General features: G+C 41.1%; 1 long non-coding RNA gene across 3 annotated transcripts in view; it reads left to right on the forward strand.

Annotated features, from left to right (window-relative positions):
* The window catches only part of LOC118170157, a 31973-nt gene that overhangs the window by 11853 nt on the left and 5711 nt on the right, over nt 1–14409 (forward strand). Inside the window, exons 2-4 of one of the 3 annotated variants that reach the window (XR_004752543.1) lie at nt 1426–1556; nt 2382–2460; nt 7303–7393. This is a non-coding gene — a long non-coding RNA (uncharacterized LOC118170157). Of the gene's footprint in view, nt 1–1425; nt 1557–2381; nt 2461–7302; nt 7394–9664; nt 10502–14409 lie in introns of those variants that run through there. The other 2 variants (XR_004752542.1, XR_004752544.1) reach the window with 2 other exon arrangements.

Genomic DNA, 14409 nt, shown 5'->3' on the forward strand with positions numbered 1-14409 from the left:
TTTTTTTTTTTTTTTTTTTTTTTTTTTTTTTTTTTTTTGTCTTTCAGGTGCTGTATGATGAAATGAAGATATCTAAGAACCACAGGAAGCATTTATTTTAAGTACAGGCTAATGCCATGAATGTTATTTGCATGACAGCCCAGTGAACCGCAATATGAATAAAGAAATGAAAAACTAGTGTTTTCCTGACCAGTAAATCTCTCTGTTGCTTTCTCAGGCTTCCTATCAATGCCAATTTGCATTTCTTTGCGGACCGTTAGTTATGTCAGTAAGTAACAGACAGCATCAGTGAGGGTTCAGAATTGCAGGAGGGTTTGTGAATAGATGCTGACATATTTCTGGGGGGCAGGAGCTGGAGGGTGCAGGAGCTGGGAAAGGTGGTGTTGGTCTGGCTGATATCTTTCCCTTGATATATAGCTGGTAATTTAAGCCCATCAAAGTGAACTCAGTTTTGATATCCTGGAAACAATGCTTTCTTTGTTCAGCTGCAAAAGAAAGACAAGCAAGCAGAAGCAAAATATTCTAGCACAAATATCCTGCTGGTTATCAGGCTGATAGAGAGAATCAGGCAGAGGATAACCTCTGTCTGAAATGGTCAGTGTCCTGGCAAATATCAACAGAAGTAACTCGAGTTCATCAGCCTGCACTTAGAAGTGGATACAGAAAGCCCTACCCAGACACAGAGTGTTGTCTTGCATTGAACTCTCAACCACCTGAGTACCTCAAGTGAAGTGTGATTAAGTGTCCTGCTGACCAGCTGCTTCGTCCAGCTGAGACTAAGCTGCTTTTCAGTAGTGGGTACAATCTCTTCTGCATAATGTCAGGTAGGCATCCTGCCAGGAAGCTGAAGATAACCATCCCTCCTCTTGCTGAGCGAGTCACAGACCCTCTCTCAGCATTTATGGCTGGGAGGCTTGCCGGGTCTTGCTTCTTAACCGTAAAACTACTGTCAGCCACTGCTGGTCTAGGAATGTTATAAGCTCTTATTCTCACTGTCTAGGTTTTCCATGAAGGGTTGTCTGGTTGCTGACACCTTGCCCCAGCTTCCCTCAGCCTATACTAGAAGAGGGAATTTGACAAGATCCCAAGTGGCTGTGTCTCTGTAAGGATCATGGAGAAAGTGAGCCAAGATTGGCCACTAGCTCTACTAGCTCATCCACAGCAGGTGATTTGGAAGGCCAAATGGTGGTTTCATGGTGAAATGTCAAAGAACAGATGATGAGTTGGCTCTGTACAGGATAGGCATGCAGGGAAGTAAAAAGGCACCCCTCAAAATGATATAGGGTTTTTCACATGAGCAAGAATCCCTACAAAGAAAAGGTCACCCACAGAGAAACAGAAGGCATCATTTCCATTAACCAGAGTGCTAGTCTAATCTCTAACGTTCAAATTGGATGACAATTTCTTCTGCATCCTAAATTACAGAGAGGATGTAACTTCTGGAGGAACTGGATTTTGACATCCCCACCACACTGCTCGCCCCTTTCCTCCAGGGAAGGAAGACAGCAGCAAGCACCACTCAGCTCAAGCGTAAAGGGTCATCTGATACAAGAAAGGTCCGTAGCTGTGTGAACGTGGTTTCTCTGGTATGAAAGAAGAGGCCCATTAAGATTCAAGCCAGTGTCAACATGACTCATTGGCTAATACATCCTTCACTGCAGGGCTCAGGAGGTCACTGTAGGTTCAAGTCTCACACTGGGACTTGGACTAGTGCTTCCTGCTGTGGGGAGGGGAAGGGAGGTGCTGCAATTCTGGAGGTGCTTCCCATTGGAGGAGAGAGAGATTTTAATCAGATATCCCTGCTGGAAACTATTCCAAAGGGGAATTAATTAGACCAGGACAAATTCATCCCTGGTGGAGGCTCCCTTAGCTTCAGTGGAGCTGTGTTGGAAATGATTGTGTTGGTATTTTGGAGAAGGGCTGTGTGCTATTTCTTTTTTCTTTCTTTCTTTTTTTTTTTTTTTTTTTTTGGTGGTGGTGGTGGTTTGGGGTTCTTTTTTTTTTCTTTTTTCTTTTTTTTGGGGGCGGGGGTGACCTGGTCTTCTGACTTGTGTCCCCCCTGCCAAACAAACAGGTTCCAGAAGCCAGAGGTGTATGTGTTTGCATGAGTCCTTGCAGAATTGCTGCACTAGCTTCTGGCCTGGATAAATTATCACTTCATTGCTTTGTAGCTCTCTTTCCTTCACCTTTCTGCTAGGACCTGGAGTCATGGGGAAAGGGGTATATCATCTGTCTGTCTCTTTCTCCATTTCCCAGCCATGCAAACCCCTAACATGGATGAAGTGATGGGACAGCCACTTATGTCTCCTGTTCCCTGCACACTAGCTCTTTTATGCTTTTCCATCAGCAGCTCTGTTTTTAACACTGCTTTGTCTTTGCAGGGAAATGCATGAAGTTGCAGCATCTTGGGGAACTGTGCACCAATGGCCATGGGCTCAGCAGGGGATAATATCTGAGCAGGTATATCCTTCTTTCCTGTAATTTCAAACATCTTGCTGGAGCTTGGTTAAATGGTCTTTTGCAGAGCGATGACAGCTGACGAACACACAGAAAAGTCCAAGTTCTTCCACAGCCAGCTTCTAAATGCTTAAGTCCCTTTTTTCTTGCTGAAGCAGAAAGGAATATTCATCCCTTATGATCAGCTCAATTGGCAGTGAAATACAGCCACCTCTGTGGCGAAAACCCAGCACTGTGGACCAGAGAGGGAGGAGAGTCCTCATTGTGAAGAAAAACTAGTAGCAAATTTAAGGGATGGTGAATGTCAGTGTTGTCTGAGCACAGCTGGCCCCCTTCTTCTCTCAGAAAAAGGCCTCTGTGGAGGTCTTTAATTCCAAAAAGTGTGCAGCACCTGGTCTGAGAGCATCATCTAAAATGTGAGAAAAGTGGAAGCTGTCAGAATCTCTCTTTGTGGAAATATTCTTAAGTATGAAACAGGCTTCCTTACAGACACAACATCTTGGTGTAGAGTAACCAGTAAAAAGTATCCAGCCCATAGCTCTCTTTGCTTCTCTATCCTGAGTGACCCCTTTTATCTATCCCCTCCAAATGATCTGAGCAAGCTGCTTCCATGATCACTTTGAATTTTCTTCTTTCCCATTTTTCAAGCAAAAACCATCCACCCTGACAGTCCGTTACCCACTAATAACCTCGAATCTGTCTGCTGATCAAGTTTGACAGAGGGTGAAAAGCAGTATTGCATTCCTACTGGTATTGTGAAAATAGGCAACTAGGGCAGAGGGAAGAGAAACCCTCTGAAGGGGAAAGTTACAGCAGGGAAAACACTATTTTTAAACACCAGAACATCCAGCCAAATAACATTATGCCCCAGAGTCCACACTCAGTCTGTTCTGCTCTTCACAGGACTGATTGTTTCTGAATCAGTTGCACAGCAGATTTGACTGGTTGCTGCCTGTCTCATTCCTCATCTTCCTTCTAAAAATCACTTTTGTAGGACCAGGGAGAACAGAAATAGTTCAAGAGAGCAATCCAAGGGACTACCACTTTGGGAGAGAACTTGTATTAACCTGGCTGGCAGCGCATTTAAGGGGACAATGAAGTGGGTCAAATCACCAGCTCTGAGGTCATTTGAACGGGAAGGAGTAAAGACGGGTCAAGTCATTTGTTTGCATTAAATTTTTCAGCACATACAGGTGATGCTGACAGGATAGTTTTAAAATCTCCCTTTTAAATCATCAGAACTGAGGGTACATGAGCAGCCTGATGACGTTAGTGTAAAGAGACTCATTCTAAGGCTTTGGCAGACCCTGCTGTCCTGTCTGATTTGCCACAGTATGGAAAAAGGAGGATCTTCAGCAAGGCTTGCTCTGAAAGAGTTAACGTATTTTACAAGGAAAGCTGCCATCCCTCAAGGTCATTTTATCTCTTAGTTACATGAATTCTAGGAAAGCAAAGATTCCTTCCAAGTAAGTTGCTGGTTTATCCAAGTGATGCTGTTACAGAAATTGTTGTATAAGATCCAGGTTTTTCCAGGGTATAGCGAGCATGTGTGGTGTTTAGATTTAGGCTGTGTGCTGCCAAACTACTGACTCCCTTTTTTCTTCCCTTTTTCCTCCTCCCACCTCTCTGCACCAAATCACATGCTTAAGAATAATTAATAAGAATAATAAATAAACAGATCAAAGTGGAAAAATTCCCAAAACCTGTTATCACACAAGCAGTTTCAGCCCAGACCATGCTAGTTTCATATCAAGCCTTGGAATTGTCAATTCTCATTATTTGCCAGTGTTGAGTGCAGGAGGAGAGAATTTCAATCTCTGTTTTCCAGAATCAAACCCTCTGTTTAATGCGGTGGGGAAAGTTGAGATGAAATATAGGTCTCAGGGGACTCTCCCTGTGTGAAAGCTTATTACAGCTGTAACAAAAACTTCTAATCGGAACTGATTCTGTTACATGCATGATATTCTGGTCTTGGGTGCAGGGGGTTGGGAGGTGGACAGGGAGGATGAGGAAAAGAGAGCAACAAGCTTTAAAAGCAAATAAATGAGAAGTGCATTCTTTCTCTTCCTCCTCCTCACTGCTTGCATTTGCTGTTTATGCAGAGCATTTTCTCTTCTGCATTTTGCCAGGGGTCTTGTGAGATCTGTAGGAGTTTTGCTGGGTCAGGCTATTGAATGGTACTGTACAGCAAAGCAAAATTTGCAAACTTGGATTCACCTACAGGAGTGGAAAATAGTTTAGCGGTTTTTAAAATACAGAATCCATATTATCACAGCAAGAGAGCCTAATGAGCTATCAAAAACCAATATTCATTTACAGCCATAGACAGGGAACTACTTAAAATGTGTCATGATACCCAATACAATAATAAAGCTGCAGACAGAATAAACCCGAAGGTACAGTCCCTGCCCAAAACAAAGTATCTCTGAGTCTATCTTGGCAATATATAATGCTTTCTCAGTTGTTTCACTAAAGCAACTGAGATAATAATTAGTGCCAATCTCTGATGTAGACATGTACAAGTTATTTTCCTGTGGTTTGTTTCAATGAAGCTATAAAAGAGATGCAGAGAAAGTGTGCGAGGAGAAAGAGGAAGGTATAGAAAGATGAAGTACCTTGCTCAAGATCTGGGATTAAGCCACTATTCAGTGCTATGTCCACTGGTTTGCACTACCTCAGAGCATCAGTTTCTCATTGCTTGTAATGATCTAACAGGATGAAGTCCACCTGACAGATTACTTAGGTTATCTTGATATGCTGTAAGTTCTCTGAAGCAGGATATAGTCCACAGGGCAGAGATAGCTTGCCCTCAGCTAGAAGAGTGTGTAAAAGGACTGCATCACGTAGGGACTCCTGTTAGGACTTGGAGAAAAGAGGTGTTAGACAGACCTTTCGCTTCTGTCTCCCTGTCCACAATTTGCTGAATGAGGCTGAGCGTACTTTTGCTTGCTAGTGGTGAAGTTACTACTTAGTGGTCACAATACAAGGTGCTAGTTAATTTGAACACCATGGGAGCACTGGGTGATTGGATCTGGATTAAGGATGTGCTTTTCAAATTCCATTTATACCATGCTAGAGGCTTAGAGGGCCATTTCAGCTGGTGACAGAGATGTCTGAGACAAAGATGTCTTAGCACATGAGATTTGGTTTTCTCTCCACAAGCCAGTCAGTGTGTTTCCTCTGGAGAGGCTTGTCATCATGGGACAAAGGCTGGCATAGACTTTGTCACTGTCAGATGCCCTTTCAGAAGGGGCTTGCATTCAAGTCTTGTACTCAAGCCTTAGCAAATAAGAAACAAAATATCAGGATTAATATCCCTAATGGTTTTCCTTCCTCTCTTATTTGGCTTAATGTGATATTTATCTGAATATTCGGGATTTTTCTGCAAAACTTTACTGGGGCAATTCCACCTCTCTGCTCTTTCTCTGTTCATACATTTTATTGGAAAAAAAAACATGCCAGAATATCAGTGATGTTCATCCCAGCAATGAAAAGGTGTTTCCTGACTTTTAAGATTTGGATTCCTGTCTGACCCTACTTGTTTGTCTATGGGTTAGCTCTTCTGGACATGGATCTTCTCTTAGTTCTCAGAGGTCTATTGGTTTGCATGAATTTGGGGAAAGGTTGGGAAGGTCCTTCTCCAAAGGGTTCATTACCAAAATAACAGTAAAAAGTATTCTGGTTTCAAAAGCAATCTTGCAGTGATGGTGATCCAGGGGGCAGATCAGAAAACATCTGATCCTCCTTGCTATTCATGTCAAGCACTGTTTACATACTGTGGCTTGAAGGAAGGGATCTCATCTTCAGTTCTCCCATGAACAAAGCTTCATTTTAAAGTTGCTCTACGCTGTGAAATGAGGCTCAGATAATGAACCTTTCCAGCCCAGCCAGAGCACTTTCCAAGGTATATTTTTAGCTCTACAGTGCCAGAGATTAACTGTACATTTGTCTTAATGGTATCACCCTTTAGTGTTAATGGAAGCTATGTGTGTAAATCCCTGACCATCCAAATGAGAATACACTTTGAATGATCACAATAAATCAAAGTAAATGGAAGACCCCTGCAGGCCAAATTCATCCCTAGAGCAGCTCCTGAGGCTTTTAGGAACCTCATGCCAATCAGGCACTGTAGCACAGCAAGGACAAACACAGTAAGTCATGTCACCTGCTGTATGATTTTAAGGTAGTCATGATGATGATGCTTCTAGCTGAAGTACAGTAATTTACCCTTTAAAAATGGCTTGCAAAGAAAAAAATCATTGATTTTGTTCATACACGGAGAAACAGACTTAGTTGTTTCTTTTTGAAGAAATTTTGTTTATTGGCATGTTTATACTTCCCAAACACATGCTCTTTCTGGTCTATTTCCTCTCAAGCAAACAAGATTATGGCACGATTATGAAAATGAAGGTATCAAGAAAATGACGCCTACTGAAGAATGGAAAATATATTTACTTTCAGCTGCTTAGATATTTTTGGACTGATTAAATTTGGTGAATATGTGTCCATTTTAAACACAAAACTTATTAAATTCTCAGCAATAACTCCAAAACACTTTTCCAAGAAATACAGGGAAGAGAGACATAAAATAATAAAGAAATATAGTGTTCCTGAGTCTGTAAAGTGAAACAAATATCATACAATACAATATATTTTATAAAGTCCTTTGTGCTTCCATTTTGCCACTATAGAATTAAAGACAGACAAATCATTGTCTGTTTTTAATTTGCAGGCTTTCTTTTCTTTTCTTTTCTTTTCTTTTCTTTTCTTTTCTTTTCTTTTCTTTTCTTTTCTTTTCTTTTCTTTTCTTTTCTTTTCTTTTCTTTTCTTTTTTCTTTTTTTAAGGTACAGTGCAACTTAAAGGACACTGGAAAAAGCGTAAGACAAAAAAAAGAGTTTCTTCGTCCAAAAGATTCTGCAGCTATCCATCTGTAGAAATGACATAGAATTATATTTCAGACATCATCAGCAACTCTGCATTTCTTGAAAAATAAATGAATTCCTATTGCCCACAGTTCCCAAGTAGAACTGCTTGAACAGAAAAATGAGAACTGGGAAATTAAATTGGCTTCTTGGTTTTCATTGTGAAATACAGCAAAATGCAGAAGGAAAGGCAGAGATCCCTGTTAGCTGAAAAGTGAAAATATCAGTATTTAAGTTGTTTTATGCAGACACACAAAATTGTGCCCTTTTGAACAAATGACTCAGAACTCCTCCTTCAATCTGGCTGGTGTAGTGACCTCTCTCCCTTCCTATGTCACTTTGGTCTTGTTGGCTTTGAGGATTGCTGTTCATCTTCTGGGAGATGGTCAATGCTTATCATCATTTTCCCTGTGTTGATGAGGATACATCCAGCTTGGTAGCAGCATCCTTAAATAATTATTTGTTACAGTTTTGCAAGGAAGAAAGAGAAAAATCTGGCTATGAAAATTTCTGTCCAAAATCTTTTGGATCTTGTAGATGAGATATAATGCAGGTGATTAGGGAGTTAGAAAATTACCAGCCAAGTATCTGTTAATCTCTGATCATTTTAATGAACCCAGTGTTCCTACAGTGGGTAAGTCTTGCCTGGAAGAATGCATAAGGAAGTAAGAAGTATGTAGAAGAAAGGAAACAAAGGTTAGGCTATTTTGATTTGGCATAATCTTCTGTATAGACTGCCTATTCCTCTACTGGACATTGATTGGAGCTGATAAAGGTGGAAACCCCCCAGAAACACTTGCTTTTTTTGTATGCATGTTTCCTTTCAAAGCTTTTGCTTTTGGTAGATGGGAAGGGGACCTGGTAATCAATTTGATAAATTCAGATCCAGCATTCTTTTGAGCTGTACTTCAATGTAACTCTAAAATTCATTCTTATGTTACTGACTGCTCTTCAGAAAGATTGTGACCATTTCCATTCCTGGACGTTCCCCATTCTTTTTTCAAGAACTTCTCTGAGCGTTATGCTGTGAAATCCCTCCTGTTTCATGTAGAAAGCTTTTATGCAGTTCCTTATTTACCTAGGCAAACCTGGCCTGCCAAGCAGTTCATGACTGTCTGAATTCAGATGAAAAATTGCTATCAAAAGTGAGAGGAAATCTTTTCACACTTTTGAACAATACTCCCTGTGTGACATCACCACAAAACTGGAAAAAAACATTGAGTTAAGATCTACATCTAAACCACGCCCACAATGAAAATTGTTCAAATCAACAGCTCTGTACAACTCTGAGATAAATAGAAGTCACTCCCTCCAATACCTGTTTCTGGAACTCCAAGTATTTTGTTAGTTTATAGTTGTTTCTGTCCTCTTTCTCCACTCTCTGAGTGCAACCAAGACTGAAAGCCCAAGAGCCAACAGCCCAAAAGGGCAGTTCTTGGCCCAAGTGACAATCAGGAAGAGCCAAATTTGTCACGAGTCTAATTAAATTTCCAACCTGTTCTACAGTGGTGAGAGGATCTCAGAAGTCAGCTGGGACTTTGACAGGGACCTGCATTTAAACAGAAAGAGGCTGTGCCAGAAACGAAGCTAGACAACTGCTGTTAGTGTCCCTCTGTTGACTTCATTGGCATTGAACTTTAAAAAATGGACCAACAAAAAACTCTTTTCTCAATAACCCAAGACCTCAGTGACAATGCCAGGAGAGTGAACAAACGGGTCTTTTTTTGTCCCCTCCTCTGAAGAGGGCATGCAGCTAAAGAGCAGCTCTTCCGTCCTTCCCTCCCCCTTCGAGCTGGCAGCCCCACCTGTTATGAGCAGGAGTAATCAGAGAGACGAACAGCACAAGCGGTATTTTTACAGGATGAACCCACCGGGTCAGCTGGAGGCCTGCTGTAACCCAATATCGAGTTGTGACTGCAGACAGGCACTGTGCAAGGCTTGGGGGAGGAGGGTGGTGAAGGATGGGTGGAGGGAAAGTGGTGCAGTCCCAAGGGATGCAGAACTTAGCTTAGGAGACTTCTGGTTCCCTTTGGTGCCCCTGAAAAATGAATAGTGGGGATCGTTGATGAAATGCATGAGCCAGGGCTTGTTTAAGGGGGTAAGATAAGGGAAAGCAGTGGGGCAGGGACAGGGGCAATGGTAACACCACTCAAATGAACAAAGAGTGCATGTGTACACAGACACTCTGTGCCCAGCCCACGTGGGAAGGGGATAAAGAAGAGATGCGTTTCCTTAATTCACCTGCCTTTTTTTTTTTTTTTTCCCTCTCTCCTTTTGTGTGTAGCAAACGGAGACCTGTATCAATTCAGACTTCTCCCTCCCCACCCCTCCTGGTACTGTCAGCACTGGATCAGCCCAAGACTTCCAGGGAAGCCTACTGTCTGAACATGATTGATAGAGTTTACCTCTGCCTGCCTCTCAAGCAGTCACTGACGTGCTGCTGATGGGGCTGCCTGGGGAAGAAACACCTGCAAGGAGCCACAGCTGCAGTGGGAGCTGCTCTCCTAATGCTCTGTTTAGGATTACAGCACTACAGAGCATCACATTACCCCAGTGGCTGCACTGAAACCTGGTATTAATTCACATTAGCAAGGATCAGATTTAGTATGTTGGGAGGGGGTGGACTGTTGTTATTTTTTTCTAAAACTGCTGGAGCAAACTCCTAGAACTGGTCTTTCATTAATCCTGGCAATGGCCAGAGGAGCTTCTTTGTTCCTCCACACCACTGGCCACTTTCCTTGTCTCCTCTTTCACAAATACTTCTAAACACAGGCACTTGTTTTATGATGGGATTACTTGCTTATTTTTATTTTTGATGCACCAAATTTAGTAACTTTCAAAGCAAATTTCTGATTGTTGTGGAATCACTTTCGATTGTATCACAACAGAATGGGATCTTCCAATATTAGGAAGACAGCTGCGGTGTGGTGGAGGACTATCTCTTGTCCCTGCTCATGATGGATTATCCCATGATCAGAAAAAAGAAAGAAGATCTAAACAGTAAGAGCACTGCAACTCTGAGACATATGGAATCTTCATCACTGGATAATTTTTAAAATGTCTGTACAGTAAATTTGATCTTGTCTTTGGGTAGGAACATGCCACATGCCCTTTAAGGTTCCTTTCCACGTTTTTTTTTTGTTGTTGTTGTTTTTTTTTAATTTATGGTAAGATACTTCTCGTCCCCTTCTATTCCCTCACAACCTCTTCATTGTGTGTTGTTAAGGCTACTTCCATCTGAGACACGTAGGCATTCCCCAGGCTTATCCGTTGTACCTAGAGTGGTGTGTTTAGCTGTCCCTCTAGGGCCTTGTGACACCACCCTGGTGCTTTTCCAAGCTAAGGGCCATTCCACATACATATAATTGACCCCTGATTTCAGCTGGTGCCTGAAAGAGCAACAAACACTGTTCAGTACAGCTAGTGTTAAATATCACCCAATTGCCCATGTAGAGCCTTGGAAAAGATATGAAAAATGAAGTGAAAAAGAAGGATTTGAACTGAAGCCTTCAAAGGCTGCAAATCCCAGCCATGTCTGTTCATTTTATTTACAGTTCCAGAATTACTTTGAAATGTCATTCATTTCTTCTATTCTACAAGATTTGGAAACATTCAAATGCTTGGCTAGAGAGGGGTGGACTAGAAAGGTGTGGCCAGAGATGAGATATGAAGCCTGGCACCGTATGCAGCGCCAGGGATGGAGAATGCGTTAGTAGCACACCATCTACTGAGCCTTGCATGACATTTCTTTGTGTAGAGGAGAGAATACTTCTGCCATTTTTTAGAATGCCAGCCCTGTGCATGGAAATCTTCTGCAGATCATCCAGATTTGTAAAGCCAGAGGAAGACATCTGAATATAGTATTTCACCTCCTGTACAAATGTAGGCCATCAAACTTCAGTTTATTACTGAGCCTGAATATTTTGTTCCAGAAATGTAGCCAGGAAGTGAGAAATCAAGTGCTTTGTGTGGTTCTTTATTTCACTTAAGCTGCTGATTCCCTTTCCCTGCTGCTCTGGTGTGGTCCCACACTGTCCTGATAAGAACTGTATGTGCTGCAGGGGAAAGTCAATCTTCATAGGTCTTATTGGCATCTCAAGATCAAAGTACTGTAAGAGCGACCATCCATCTTACCTCGTACATGCCACACTGCCACTCGCAGATGGCAAACATTGCAGGCAGCTTTGTCATCGGTCAGTTTGGGATCATGTTTAGGGAACTGGAGTGATGGACTGTCAGAGCCTCGCTCCCTCTGGAATCAATGGATAAAAGTCGCTGCTGCCTGTATGTTAGTGCATCTATGGCAGACAGCTCTTGATCTTTATTCCTCTGGTAGATCTCCGGAGCCATAAATAGATCTTCCACTGAAGCTTTGCTTTCACCTTTATTGCTTTCTCTTTCCCTCTGTGTTCTCACACCCAAATTTATTGATATTCACTTTAATTTTCCTTGGAAAAAAAAAAAAAAAAAAAAAAAAGGCAAGACTCTGCCTAAGTGATTTATCCCTTCAGTGTGTTATCACTCTGTGGACAACTTGACTTCATACAGGACAGAATTAATGGGCTCCTGGTCTGAGTCCCACGCAATGCAGCTTCTCAATGGCCATTCTGTTTGGAAACTCTGGATATTTCTCAAAACCCCTGGAAGTAATTAGATGACTCCAGGAAAATCCAAGGAGGTAGAGAACTCTGCTGGGGCTGTCCAGTTGTGTTCTTCTAAGCTGGGTTTGGATACATCCAAAAATTCATACCTACCCTTCTGTTTTGCAGCCCTGGCAGTTTGAGTACATTGTTTGCAGGGCAAGGAAGGGCCAACAGAAGAGGTTTAGCCATTAGCAGGGAGTACCTTTCTCTCAGTCAACATCAGACATGACAGGGCTTTAAACCATCCTACTTGTCAATCTGTTTGTGAGAACAGAAAGTATTCCCCAAAAAAGAAAGGGAGGTTCAGCAGAGAGCACTGAGGAAGCTTTTCTGATGAGATGCAACTGCAGCTCCAGTTGCTCCTGATCATTTGGGATCAGTTGGCATTTTCTGCAAGAGAAGTAGATGACCAGTGTCTGGGTAAGATTCTTGTTAGATCAGTTACTTTGATTCTGCTTTAATTTTCTGCTTTCACTGTCAGCTGCAGGCACGTGACTTTTCTCCTTCCTTTCCTGATCTTTTGTAAACATTGTGCTGTGAAACAGCTACTTCTACTCCTCCCTAAATTTCATCAGGGAGCAAATATCTCCCCGATATGGCTCTTGGCTGCATTTTCTCGGAGTCAAAGGTGTTGATGCATTGTCTCATGCCAAGCAATAATAAAAAAGAAAAAAAAAAACAAAACTGTAAAAAGCAGCATAGGGAAAAAAATCACAACAAAAACAAAAAACAACTACTGCAGAAATTCTGAGCATCATCTATAAATGAAAAACAAAGAATATAAAGAAAAATAAAAACAATCTATTCTTTTTCATTGGGACATACACAATCAAGTAAGTTGCCTGACTGTCATTACAGCATAGAAAATCCAACATCTGTACAAGTGATGAAATTTCATAACCTCCCCTGTATAACCTTGCTTGATTTTGACACTTGTGACTTATGATAGGTTTAGAGGTCAACCCTGAAGCGTGAGTATTGTTTCAATCATGCTGCTCCCTCTCATGAATTACGTTTGCAAGGGCTTGGTCACAGTTATCTATGCAACAAAGAAATATTGTAGTAGGAGTTGTAGCATGGTAGGATAGTTACTGTGGTGATGTAGTTAAAATGCCTGGGAGAGAGATTTTCATTGTCAAAAACTCTCCATAATAAAGTTTAATGTAGTCCATGGGACAGTTTTTTTTTCCTTAGGATTTATGAGTGGAGCTTGGTGAGTGATACATATTTTGGTCTGGTCACCAAAATGGAAAATCAGAAGGGAAAAAACAGTCTCAACCAAAACAATAATCTTCTGAGGTTTTGGTTGAGAAGAAAAGGTTGATTTTGGATCTGGCTAAATGTTTCATTGCACTGAAAATGAAAGACCTTTTACACTTTTTAGTAACTTAGATCTTTTATTTTTTTCCTTTGTTGCTTTTAAATGCAATATTATTAATTGTAGAGTCACATTTTAAAACCTCTCTAAAAGTTTTGCTCTGAAAATGTCTGAGAAATCTTGAAAGATGTCAACACTGATACGTTCCATGTTCAGAAATATTCACCACACTCTGCCCATTTTGGTGATCTCTTTTAGTCCTATTGGCATATTCACTATTATTATTAATAATAATAACAATAATATCATCACCCAGCTGTGCTTAGAAGGCCTGGGCTCCAGTCCCAGATCTGCTATGACAAATCTTTTCAACTCTCTGGGCTTCTGTTTCACCTCCCACTCTTTGGCTCTCTTATCTAGTTAAATTTAAAGTACTAGGGTCAGGAGCTCTCATATACTGAGTCTCTTCTTTACACACCAATGCTTGGATTACTGCTTGTAACAGCACTATCAGTGGCTTTTTTTGCTCCATGTTCTCCCATCTGCCAGCCCATTGCAGGGAACTTGGAAGTGTCTCTGCCTCTTAAGACAGCTAGCTACATGGTAAAAGCTAAAACAGGGAAGTGAAATCAAATAGGAAATTTTTTGTTTGCACTCTGAATGCAGAGGTTACATTGTTTGTCTGGAGAGTGTGTGGGAAAACAAACTGTGACCATAAGCATTGCAGCCAATCTTTGCTCACATGTGATTAATTTATTCATGAAATAGAAGACTTGAAACTATATAATATACATCCAAAATGCTGATTGCAAGCAAGGATATGAGGGGGCTGGGTGTAAATATGAGAAATAAAACTGAGAAAAGGGGAATAAAAATGGGCTCTTTTCTTTTCTTTTCTTTTCTTTTCTTTTCTTTTCTTTTCTTTTCTTTTCTTTTCTTTTCTTTTCTTTTCTTTTCCTTTCCTTTCCTTTCCTTTCTTTTCTTTTCTTTTCTTTTCTTTTCTTTTCTTTTCTTTTCTTTTCTTTTCTTTTCTTTTCTTTTCTTTTCTTTTCTTTTCTTTTCTTTTCT

The sequence above is a fragment of the Oxyura jamaicensis genome, chromosome 7, assembly GCF_011077185.1.
Source record: "Oxyura jamaicensis isolate SHBP4307 breed ruddy duck chromosome 7, BPBGC_Ojam_1.0, whole genome shotgun sequence".
NCBI classification, from domain to species: domain Eukaryota; kingdom Metazoa; phylum Chordata; class Aves; order Anseriformes; family Anatidae; genus Oxyura; species Oxyura jamaicensis.